We start from the raw sequence: 12,865 nt of genomic DNA on the forward strand, positions 1-12,865 counted from the left end.
TCTTAGAGGTGCTCCTGGGTGCGTGAAAAAAGACGAATTATATAAAAATCTCAATATGGTAAGTTAGAGTTGGGTAAAGAAGAGATATCATTTTTTTTTTGTGCACATGAGGAAGTTTAAAATAACTAATGCATCATCAAAGGAACCGTCGCCCACCTTGAAACCGCCGTCGTATTTCTTTGGAGTGACGTTTTATTTTCCTCATTACAAGGTCTCTTGTGTGCCTGCGCCCACGTCCCACTTTTCAATGCGGATGTTTTTTCCGCGAAACCACCGGTGATTTCCCACGTTTCCACGCTGCTTACCATCTTGCCCTATGTTTGCCATGAGTCTACGGAGTAGAAATGCTATCCTAGAGGCTTTCTCTGCTGCGTGTTTTATTTGCGTCCCATCTTATGCCAAGGTACTTTAGAGCCTTTTTTGTGGCTAGCGTATTTGAGCAAATTTGCATGCTAACTTCTAGTGGGATGTGCTTCTTGGTTGGAAGTATTCGCTCCGTTTTCTCAGTGGCTAATTTGAGGCCACATGTATCTAGCCACGTTTGTGTTCGTATCATGGCTTGGCTAAGTGTTCTTCAAGTTTTCGTGCTGTGATGACTGCGACGATATCGTCTGCATATTTGATTAGAGAAGTACTAGCAGACATTTCTATATTGATACTTATACTGCTCAGGATGTGACATCTATAACACGATAACATTCTAGGGTTCGATAGGCGAGTTTGCGGTCTCGGAAATAATTCCCTAGCTCTAAGGTGGCTAATATGTCCGCCCGTCTTACGGTATTACATCTAAGGTGCCAATTAGAACTATGCTTGTAGATTAAATATTGCCCTGTTGCACTGATTCTACGCTGTTTATGACAGTTCCGATTGTCCCCTTGTAGACTTTCCGCTTCTAAAGCAGTGCTGTCTTGCTGATAGTCCTCCGGGCTTCCATGGTTAACACCCTGTAACTCACTACTGAATGAAACAAACAAAAAATAGCAAAATAATTTATAATAAATTTTATACATCCGACTTTTTCTTGAAGTGGGAATGTTGCACCCTAATGTACGTCAGTTTTCACGTGAAGTGCCTATGTGGGTTACTTAGCTTACTGAATTCTAAAAACCATCTGCCATACTATATTCCTTAACATGTGTTTATAAATAGTTCGTTGGTTCCGCAACGCATTTGCATTGGATTCTCCACACTTTTGATTGATTGTGCTGTTTGCTGTTTCATATTATTCTTGCTTACGCAGATTCCGACAATTGTATCTGCAAATGTGAAATGCTCATCATGCAAGTAAAGCCGTTATTAATATCAAGCCGCCCACATTACAGGAAGAATTGAGTCGCAGTACTTGAGTGTCATAGAAAAAATGTATTGCCAGTGCGCTTTGTTGAGCTTCATGTGAAGCGAGTCGTTCAATGCACAAAGTCGTTCAATGCTTTGCAATATCATATTTCGTTAAATAAATTTCAATGCAAATTGAATTGAAGAAAAACGATTGGAATTCGTGCATTTGAAATGTGAAATGCTTAGCTGTAGAAAGTGGCTAAAAATAACTGATTTTAGTGAAGTAAAAATATATTTAGAATCAAATAATGTAAAAAAATCCTAAGGCGGTGGAGTATGGAAAAAGTCAACTAAAATGGATTGAGATGGAAAGGGACGAAATATAAGCAAATTGAATAGAATACAACAGATTTCTTCAGACGTATTTTGCGTATGAGGTTTGTCTTTTGTAAAAACCTCGTTTCTGTTGATTTGACTTGATTTATTTGGATATATTTTCACTAATAATTTACCTAGCTGGGATTCAGATTCCAAACTGGCTACCTGCGAGGCTAGGAGGAATTGAATTGACACCAAGAACATTGACTAAATACCTAGGCATTGTTGGGGATAGCAAGCTGCCACGGAGATTAAATGTAAAAGAAAGAGCAAAGAATTTCTAATTCCTTATACCCATACAGAAGAAAATCTTACCGAGGTAAAACTTAGGTCTTGAGGAGATAATCAACTCGCACATTGGATATGCATGGCGGTCATTAGACCAATAATGCTTTATGGTTCGCTGAGATGGTGGAAAGCGTGTGATAAAATGGCGTACGTTAAAAGATTGGTGAGCGTACAAAGGATTGCAAGGAAATGTGTAGCCGGCTCTACTAAAACCAGTCCAACAGCGACAATAGAAAGAATTATCTGCTGGCACCCAATCAAACTAGTAGTAAGAAACTCAGCCACAAGATCTGCTCTACGATTGAAAATGTCAAGGCAATTCTCACAGAGACTTTCTGGTCACAGCAACATTTTGGATTCAAACGCAGGGTCAGACTACGGAAATCCATGAGTTAAAATTGGCAAAAAGTCTAGCGTTACTATAAAGAGAAATAAATAGCAAAAGGATCCATATACCATTCATACAATTTCTTAACATATGCGTCCAAAATGGTGGAAGGAGTAGAAGCGGCTGTCTTTTGTCCCAAACTGGTGTCCGAAAGTCTTTCAGATGCCCTAATTACTGAAGAATATTTCAAGCTGAAACGAATGACGCAAAAAAAGCGGCTGAATTAGCTATGGAATTAACTCCTCTTAATACTCGGACAAACATTTTCAAGCAATTATGGCTCCTTGCACTGACTCGGAATGTGTTCTACAATGCATATCCCAAATGTGTGAACTCTGCGAAAATGGCCAGGTCACTATTTACAGGATACGAGAACACAAAGGAATAAAGGAAAATGAGAGAGCCGATGAGTTGGCTAAGGCAAGTATTTGCTTCTTTCTGAAAAGGGAACTGAATGAGGAACCACTTATGGAAACGCAGTCGACATGGAAACAATCAACCTCGTACAAAACTTTTGAAATTATGCTTAGGATTAGGAGTACGAAAACGAGAAACTTTATTTTATCGCAGTCTAGGAAATAAAATAATTAATGAAATAAAAAATTATTTGATTAAAAAGTTATAAAAATATTTTCTCTGACAAACAAATACAAGAAAAAATTCATTCGAAAAATCGGGAATAATAAAAAATTATTTCATTCAAATAATATAAAAAATTATTTCCTTAAAAATGTACAAAAAATTATTCTATTAAACAATAATGTAAAATAATTTCATTTAAAAATTAGAAATATGACTTCATAAAAAATTGTTGTAATAATTTCATTACTCTATTACTAAAAAATATTTTCTTTGAAAATATCGTACAAAAAAATTTCATTAAAAAATAAAAAAAAATATTCCCGGAAAAAACTTTTAAGTTATAATTTCTTTCAAAATAGAGATACAAATTTTTTTATGACTATGAAAAACGAAATTGTTTCTTAAAAAAAATCCTCAGTCATAATTTCCATTTATAATAAAAACATATTTCATAAAAAAAATATAAAAATACTTTCACCGATAAACATATATTGCAACAATAATTTCATTAAACAATTAGGAATAATTATTTTTTTTAAATAGTTCATTAAAAAAGTATAAAAAATTATTTCACTAAAAAATTAATTTCATACAAAAAAATTTCGTATTAATTTCAATACCCAATTATGAACACATATTTTCTTGGAAAATAATGTCCAAAAAAATTTCATTAAAAAAAAAATATTTCTTTAAAAAAATTTAGAGTTATAATTTTTTTCAAAATAGAAACAAAAAAACATTTATTATGCATAAGAAAAACTATTTCTTCAAAAAAGTATACAATAATAATTTCTCTAAATAATATAAACATATTTCATTAAAAAACTATAAAAATATTTATTTTCTCTGAAAAAAAAATATACAATAAAAATTTCATTTAAAAATATGCAAAATTCATTAAAAACATTGACAATAAAAATTACTTGAAAAATTATGAAAAAATAATTTTACTGCAAAACTATAAAAAACTAATTTCTTAAAAAAAATTGTACAAGCATAATTTCATAAAACAATTGCAAAAAGAATTTCATTGAAAAAGTGGCAATAAAATTTTTTAAACATATATGAAAATTGTTGCATTAAAAATTAAAAAAAAAAAATGTATCCAAAAAAATTGACAGTACTAATTTCTTTAGCAAAATCATCAGCCACAATTTCATTACTAAATTATATTATTATAAAAAATAGTTTGTTCTTAAAAATATAAAATGTAATTTCATAAAAAATTAAAAATAAAAAAAATTTTTTTGAAAATTTTTTCATTACAAAATTATATAAAAGAATATTTTCTCTAAAAAAAAAATACATATTAATAATTTTATTAAAAAATTAGTAAAAAATATAATCTGCGCAAAGAAATATAGAGATATAATTTCTTTGTTAAAACAAAAAAATACAAATTTCTTTAATAAATCTAATTATAATTTAAAAATATATTTTTTTTGGAAAAAATATGCAGTAATAAATTCATTAAAAAATTTCGAAATAACAAAAATTATTAAAAAAATATATTACCATTATATACATATTTTCATTCACTAAAAAATTGAAGGAAAATATATATAATTTCTTCAAACTAATACAGAGTTATAATTTCTTTCACCTTCTTTCACTGTGAAAAAATAATTTCATAAAACATATACAGGAACTAGTATTTCTTCAAAAAAAAAAAATATATATATACAGTGCACTCGCGATTATATTAAGGGGGGAGCCTGGTTTATGAGGTCTAAAAATTACACCACTTTGCGATTTTTTTTTTTTAAGGAAACAATTAATTTAGCACTGCAAAGTTTTTTCTATTTTTAATGAACATTTAAAAAGTATAAAAAATTTTTGTACTGGTTAAAATAAGTTGAAAAAAAGGTTTAGCATAGAAATTAGTAGAGCGCTGTAACGCTGGAGTTTCCAACTGGCGTACAAGATACAGCTCGTAATTATTATCTAAAGCAAAAAATTCAAATGGATTTCTAATTATTATGATTTTTTATTCTAGATGAACTAAGAAAACTGGAGGTTTTAAAGAAAAAAATGCCTTTCTATAAAAAAAATTTACTTCAACTTGGTATAAAAGTCTTGAAAATTTTTTTTTTATCTATTTTGTTAGTTCAAATAGAAGAGAATTTAATACTGAAGGGAACAAGCTATGATTCATTTCAAAAGGTTCATTAGTTTTTTTTTTTATTCATGTACGCCAATTCAAAGAAATCATAAAAATGAAAAGTCGAGAAAAGAAGATATAAAGTTTGTACTATAGCTGTCCGGTCACAGCGTAACTACCTAACGCTCGCCTACCTTTGGCTTTGTATCTACGGAAATATTGAGAATTAGGCTCTGTAACTTTGTGTGAATATTCTGAAATATATTAGGAATCGCTTAAAACGAAAAAAAAATTACTTTTTTTGACCTTATAAACCAGGTTCCCCCCTTAACACCCCAATATATGAACACCCCAAAATATGAACATTTTTTCGCTGCCATTGAGTACTCTAAAATAGGTATGAACTTTTGGAAAAAGCTCTTAAATATGAACATTATTGATTTTCAAATTTCTATCGAGTTTCATGAGCCTAATAAATTGGGGAATCCCCTAGTTAATAAAATTTAAAATGAACTTAACCGTAGCTGAGAAATGCTTGCATTCACTCGCATACAAATGTACATGCTTTGCCTTCTCCTATGTTCAGTCGTCAATACAAATTTGCAACTTCGAAAGTTTGTCATTTCATGCGAGCATAATTGGTACTTCATTTTTTTGCAAACAAATTTAATATTAATCAGTTTAAAAAATGCACAGAAAAAAGCATAAGTTTTTGACCTTAAGAGAAAAATCAGATATTGTAGAATATTTACGAAAGGGTCAAAATGTTACTAATTTATCGCGTAAATACAATAAGGAGTGGCAAAGTCTACAATATGCGGAATTAATAAAAATAAAAATGCTATCTCTAAATGTATCAACAATACTTTTATCGGTCCTGGAAAGAGGAAAACTTTACGTCATTCAGAGTACCCAAAGATGGAAAAATCTCTGAATCTCTTGAATTCAATGCCAGTGATGGATGGCTTCAAAATTTTAAAAAGAGATATGGCGTTCGGTTGTTCCAAGTTTCTGGAGAAAAACTATCTTCACAGCCCCAGTTAGTTGACCCATTCAAAAAGGCGTTAAAGATGAAAATGGAGGAGCTTGGATTAAGTTGTGAGCAACTATACAACGCCGATGAATCCGGTTTATACTGGAAACTTTTTCCACAAAAGAGGTATGTGTCATTGTTAGAAAAAACTGCCCCAGGTGCAAAGATGGAAAAGCAAAGAGTAACTTTCTTGTGTTGTTCAAATGCGACAGGATCTCATCAACTCAAGCTTCTTGTAGTCGGAAAGGCTAAAAGTCCCCGTTGTTGTAAAGATTTTGATTGCACAGTGTATTATCGACATTCGAAATCCGCATGGATTTCTGCGGCTATTTTTAAAGATTGGTTCCACCGTTCATTCATACCTGAGGTAAGCTTTTATATTTTTATCTCAGTAGGTTAAAACTTCTAAAATTTGTTTAGGTTACAAAGTTTTTGATGAAAAAGGGATTACCAGTAAAAGCTCTCCTTTGAATTAATAACGTTCCATCGCAGCCGCACGAGGATGAACTAATAACTTAAGACGGTTGCATATTAACAACTTTTATGCCATTAAATGTCACCCCTCTTATACAACCTATGGATCAAAATGCCATCAGGATTACGAAACTTTACTATAGAAACAGTCTTTTGGCTTCTGTGGCTACAAAGGGGTTTGATTTGCTTGCGGCTCTAACGCAAATTACGCTTAAGGAAGCGATTGTTACCTTAGAATCTGCATGGAGTAACGCAGGTGCTGTAGTGCTATACAAATGCTGGAGCAATGTCTTAAGTATGGTAGAAAATCAAAAGGATCCCGAAGATGACGTTCTTTTGAGTGTTCTTCGAAGCAACTTTATTATGAATGTAAGGGATTTGGAGGGAGGTGCAGCCAATCTTTTGTCACACTTGAGACCTGAGATTTGTGTTTTAAAACCGGTAGTCAAAGAAGTTTGTTTTTTATTTTTTTTTTTTAATTTCACTTTAGGTTGAATTAACTGCTTTCAACGTTAGAGAATGGAACGATGATGCTATTGAATTCAATGACAATGAAATACAGGAAATTGTCGACGAGGGTGATGACTGTTCTGTGAAGCCGAAAAAGACGATTACATCAAAGGAAGCTATTGACATGCTTAATAAAACTTTGGAATGGGCCGGGATTGAAATGTTTGATAAATGAGATTTAAATGTGTTGAAGAAGTTAAGGGAAAGGCAGTTTTTTAGATGCATGAACAAAAGAAACAACAAAAGCGGATTACTGATTTTTTTTGACATGAACTCAATTTTTTTTTAAATTAAACAAAGCATGAATTTACGTATGAAAAACTTTTTAACTGTAGCTAATTTTTTATTTGTTAAATGTGAAAAAATGAATAAACAACGTTTCTTTTGCGGTTTTAAATAAAACAGAAATCACTCACAACTAATTAAATGGAATATTTTTCAGTATACTCGTAGTTGCCTTTCGTAATTATGAACAATCTCGCAATACTGAACAGGCCTGGTTATAATTAGTTCATATTATCGCGAGTGCATGGTATATAAATGTAAGTACAGTCATAACTTTATTAAAAAAATACATTACAAATTTCTCTAAAAAAATTAATCCAAAAATGTACAGGCTGTGTATAAAATATTCACTTCGATATCTAAGACTTCCTTACCTTTTTAATATTCGCCACATAGAGATAATTAAAGAAATTGTTCCCAGTACATTCACTTACACTTATATAATATTTATATGATATAAGAAAAAAAACGCAAACGTTGAGAAACGATGCCTTCACAGCAGTTTTCCAATAAAATGCTAATTAATTGCCGCTTGTATTGCTGAATTTTTTAAGAGCTCACGGTCTTCACATACTTCGAAATGTATTGCTTAAGTCCCGAAATAAATTTTAATAAAGGCAATTAAGCGAATTTGTAAATTTTAATACAAAGGCAATTAATCTTAATTGGCTTTTCTTGCCATTTCTATAATTTTTATCTGAGGAATTTCAGCAGCTAAAGGAAATCAATTATAAGAATTGCTGTCTCGTGGAAAATGATGGATAAGTGTTGCCCTGGCAGCGCATAAATTACAGCCTATACGAGTAGGTACATATAAGTGTAGATATACATATAAATAAGTAGAGAATTTTTACATTGAAATACATATTTATACATGGGCATGCGTATTTATTTTTTCTGGTTGTATGAATTTTTATTTTAAAATAAAATGAGAAGCAAAAATGCTCTACAGTTTGTACTGGAAAAGAGTAATGTGTAAGAAATATATAATATGTATGTAAATTAGGGCGGGTCGATTTAAAAATCGCTCATTGCTCTGTGAAAATCGTATTCTATGGATCAAAATAAGAAACTTTGCCGAAGAAACCATACCTCTAAAACGAATTCTGATGTCCCCCAATTTGGGTCGAACGAAAAATCCCACTTTGACCCATTTAGAGTGCTCCAATCGAGTCCAAATGTATGACCGACCCCCACTAACTTTGGACGGCCGATCCACCCATGCCAGTGACACACCCCCTGGAACTCCCCTGGGGGTTCTCCATACAATCATTTTAAAATATCACCATTTTTGGCTTTTACATGAGAAAAGAAACTAAAAAGTTCGACCCAAATTAGGGGACATCAGAATTCGTTTTAGAGGTATGGTTCCTTCGGCAAAGTTTCTTATTTTGATCCCTAGAATATGATTTTCACAGAGCAATGGGCGATTTTTTTGCCTCTCCACAAATCGACCCGGCACTTTGCAGCTCTGCCTGTCCTTTTCCTATACCTTAAACTTGAACTGAAGATTGACAGCCTCTTGAATTCCCCCACAAGACAGTTTTCACTTCAAATTTCAATGCCGGCTTCTTCAATGAGCTCTCTCTTAATTCTTTCAGTAGTCTTGAACCTATTTGAAATTTTAGGTAGGAAAATACGAAATCCTACATATTTTCCTGTTTCCGCTTGGGGAAGAGAAAATGCCTTGTACCTAACGCTCTTTTATCAGGACTGTGCAAGTCTATACACGGCACGCTGTACTCACCACTGGTTGAGAAGTTCAAGCAATTAAGGGGTAACACCACTGTAGAAATTTCAAAAAATTGATTTTTTTTTTATAAGCTTAAAAAATTCTTTGAACCCTTTAAAATACAGAACAAAAAGTTGTATACGTTACCGAAGTTTACTATTTATGAATTATATTTTAAGCTTTTAACCAAGCGTTAGTGACTGCTACCTAACGATTTCTCCAAATTTCCAAACTTTAAACGCGTTTTTCTCAAAACACGTTTTCTGAAATTGGCACGCAGCATAACTCAAACAATTTTAAATATTTTTAATCAGGTTTTTCACTACGTCTGTATAATAACCTTCTTAAGAGAAGAGCGTAGGGGATTTTCGATAGATTAATTTAAACGATTGTTATAATTATTTAAGTGCCGTTTTTTTAGTCCAAAATAGAGTTTTTTCCTTCAAATGCTTGCTAATTCCACAAAAATAAATATTTTTTAAATCCCCTACCTGTTTCTGTAGCTATTCTTATCTAGATTAAGAAAAAAAATGTTTCTTTGTTCCAGATTAAAATTTGCACCCTCTGTGCTGCGTACCGCGGAGCTCCTTCAAGAGAAACCACATTACAAAAATGTCTCCAATGCCGCCATTTTGTAAAATTTTTCGATCAAACTTTGTAGTTTTGTATTTTAGTATATATGTAAGTAATAACTTCCCAAATCAGAGTGATTGTTTCCCCTTTCCTTCTATACAAAAAAATTCTTTAAAAATCGTGTTTATTTTACGCGTGTACAGTGGTGTTACCCCTTAAATAAGTGAACAAAATATTATAAATATTTGTGTACATAAAAAAATCTGGAAAATTTGCAAAGGATTAATGCCTCTTCTTTCCCTTTTAAATCCTATTTTAATGCCTCAAGTGCAATGGGCAACATTTTCTGAGAAACTTCCGGTCATCCACAATGCCATTCAAATCACCACAAGGCTATTAAGGAGCACATGTTTGCAAATGGGGTTGCCACCCATCTGAAAAGGTAACAGAATTTATCTTCTTGTGCATGAACATGAAAAACTGTAACCTTGCCACCTTATAACCGTTGAACCACATCACGAAAATTAGCTCGGTATTCGTTCGTTCCTCCTTCTTCTGCTTCTTTGCTCTATTAATACCAGTCCTAGTTGCCATAAACTTATCTTTTTTTGCTGGTCCTTTCGGTTGAACAAATCGCAAAGTATGCCAAACATGAACTGGCATATATGTAGGTACGTGCATATGTATGTGTATATTCATTTAAACTCACCTTCCTTGTCTTCAATTCAAATATGCGCTCGCAGTTGAGACATCGCAACATTCCTTTATGTAAGTTTTTAATTAAACTTTCGAGCGCCAAGGCTTTTTCGTAAATCCTTTTCTGCATTTTTCTAAAAAATATTTATAATCTCTGCTTTCCACCTCATAAATATGTATCACTTTGCATTCACCTCCTCCTGATGAACTCCTAAATAGCTGAGATTACACATTTCAAGACATTTTCATTTATTCATCTCCTTCACGTCATAAGTGCTTGTACGAGTACAGCGTAAAGATTACTTTTAAACAAGCAGCACCAGGCAGCCTATGAACTATTTTATGAGATATGCAAATTGTATGCGTGAATTTGTGCCTGCGGAAGACATAAATAGTTGTTGTTTTGTTTTAGTTTCTCTTGATTCATACATTGGATACGGGTACTAGTAGTTCTTGGTTGGTATGCCTCAGAATATTTTTGTGTGGGTACTCGTGCAGACCAAAGGCCTATTGACTGCCTGAAAATTAATTACAACTGAACTTAGGTAGTTAAGCGAGTGGCTTAATTTGGTTTATATAAAGGGTGGTTAAATTTCGAGGGCCGATGTTGAATGTGAACCATACCTAAACGTCAACGACACCGTTGGACTTCTTTCTTTGAGGTTATTTGAAAGAAAAGGTGTACGTCGATAAGACAGCAACAATTCAAGAGCTAAAGGATGAGATAATTCGGCACAATAACGGCATAGAACCTTAATTATGCCTCAGCGTCATCGAAAATTGGACCATCAGATGGAGGAGTGTCGCCGAGGCCGCCATTTGGCCAATATTTTGTTCCATACGTAAATAAGCCATACCAATATTATCATAATAAAGAGAAATGACAATAATTTCCTTCATGTATTTCATTCAATATCAACACCGGCCCTTGAAACTTGCCCACCCTTTATTACCCCATTCATCAGTTTTCGGGAAAGTTATTGAGGTGACGTGAATGCTTAAACACCAGCAATGTGAAAAGTTGTAAAAAAAACTAATTAGGACTTTTTAATTTAAAAAAGTTTTGTATTTGACTTTTAAAAGGATTTTGCAAGTACATTATTTATTTATTATTAAACACCACACGAAAAAATTTTAATAAACGTCGTCATGTTAGAAAATTCACTACTCATCGAAATTATTAGCAAAAAAAGTAAAGGGTTTTTCAATAACAGGTGTTATTTTGAATAGAATAGAGATGATTAACGATATTTTTCGGCCGGAATTGGGTGGTATTGATCTGGATAACGTTTATTTTCAACAAGATGACGCTACGTGCCTCACAAGCAACGAAACCATTGATCTTTTACGGCAAAAGTTTCCGGACCGTGTTATCTCTCGAAGAGGTCATCACAATTGGCCACCGAGATTTAACACCTTGAGACTTTTTTCTTTGCGGCCACGTGAAAGAGAAGGTCTACGCCAACAGCCCAGGGTCGATTCAAGACCTCAAAGATGGAATTCTTGAGGCTATCGAGGACATAGGGCAGCCACTGTGCAATTCGGTTATGGAAAATTTCACGAAAAGGATATTGTCCTGTAAGCGTGGTCGTGGTGGTCATTTGCCTGATGTTATTTTTTTCTATGAGCGGCATATCCTCCTTTTTATAATGAAATAAACATCGGATGATTTATATTAAAAAATAGCATTTTCTTTGAATATCAAAATAACACCTCTTATTAGATAACCCTATAGTTTATAAAACTCAAAACAATCACGAAATATTGAATATAGAAAGATATCGCTAGTGAAATTTCTCATATCCAGGTAAATTTTACACTCTTCTTCTTCGTGATTTTAGCCGAGTTCAACAAAGCGCGCCAGTCATTTCTTTCTCGTGCTAACCGGCGCCAGTTTGGGACACCAAGTGAAACCAAGTCCTTATCCACCTGATCTTTCTAACGCATAGGAAGTATCCTCTTTCTCTGCTACCACCAGCTGGTACCGCATCGAATACTTTCAAAGCCGGAGCGTTTGTATCCATTCGGATGACATGACCCAGCCAACGTAGCCGCTGGATCTTTATTCGCTGCGCTATGTCTATGTCGTCGTAAAGCTCATACAGTTCATCGTTCCATCGCCTGCGATAATCGCCATTGTCAATGGGCAAAGGTCCAAAAATCTTCCGCAATATCTTTCTCTCAAACACTCCAAGCGTCGCTTCATCGGAAGCTGTCCACGCTTCTACGCCATACTTTAGGACGGGCATGATGAGAGCCTTGTAAAGTTTTAATTTTGTTCGTCGAGGGAGGCCTTAACTACTCATTTGCCTACTTAGTCCAAAGTAGCATTTGAGATTCTACGTTGCAAGAGAGATTTTACGTTGGCTTTCTAGGCTGATATTGTTATAGGTGCTAATACGAAGTCTTTTACAACCTCGAAATCATAACTGTCAACAGTGACGTGGGTGCCGATACGCGAGTGCGCCGACTGTTTGTTTTTACATTTTACACTCTGCCTTGATTTAAATTGCAAATCCATAAAAATTTCCCCGCCTTCCCCTG

This window comes from Anastrepha obliqua, chromosome 2 (assembly GCF_027943255.1).
Source record: "Anastrepha obliqua isolate idAnaObli1 chromosome 2, idAnaObli1_1.0, whole genome shotgun sequence".
In the NCBI taxonomy this organism is placed as follows: domain Eukaryota; kingdom Metazoa; phylum Arthropoda; class Insecta; order Diptera; family Tephritidae; genus Anastrepha; species Anastrepha obliqua.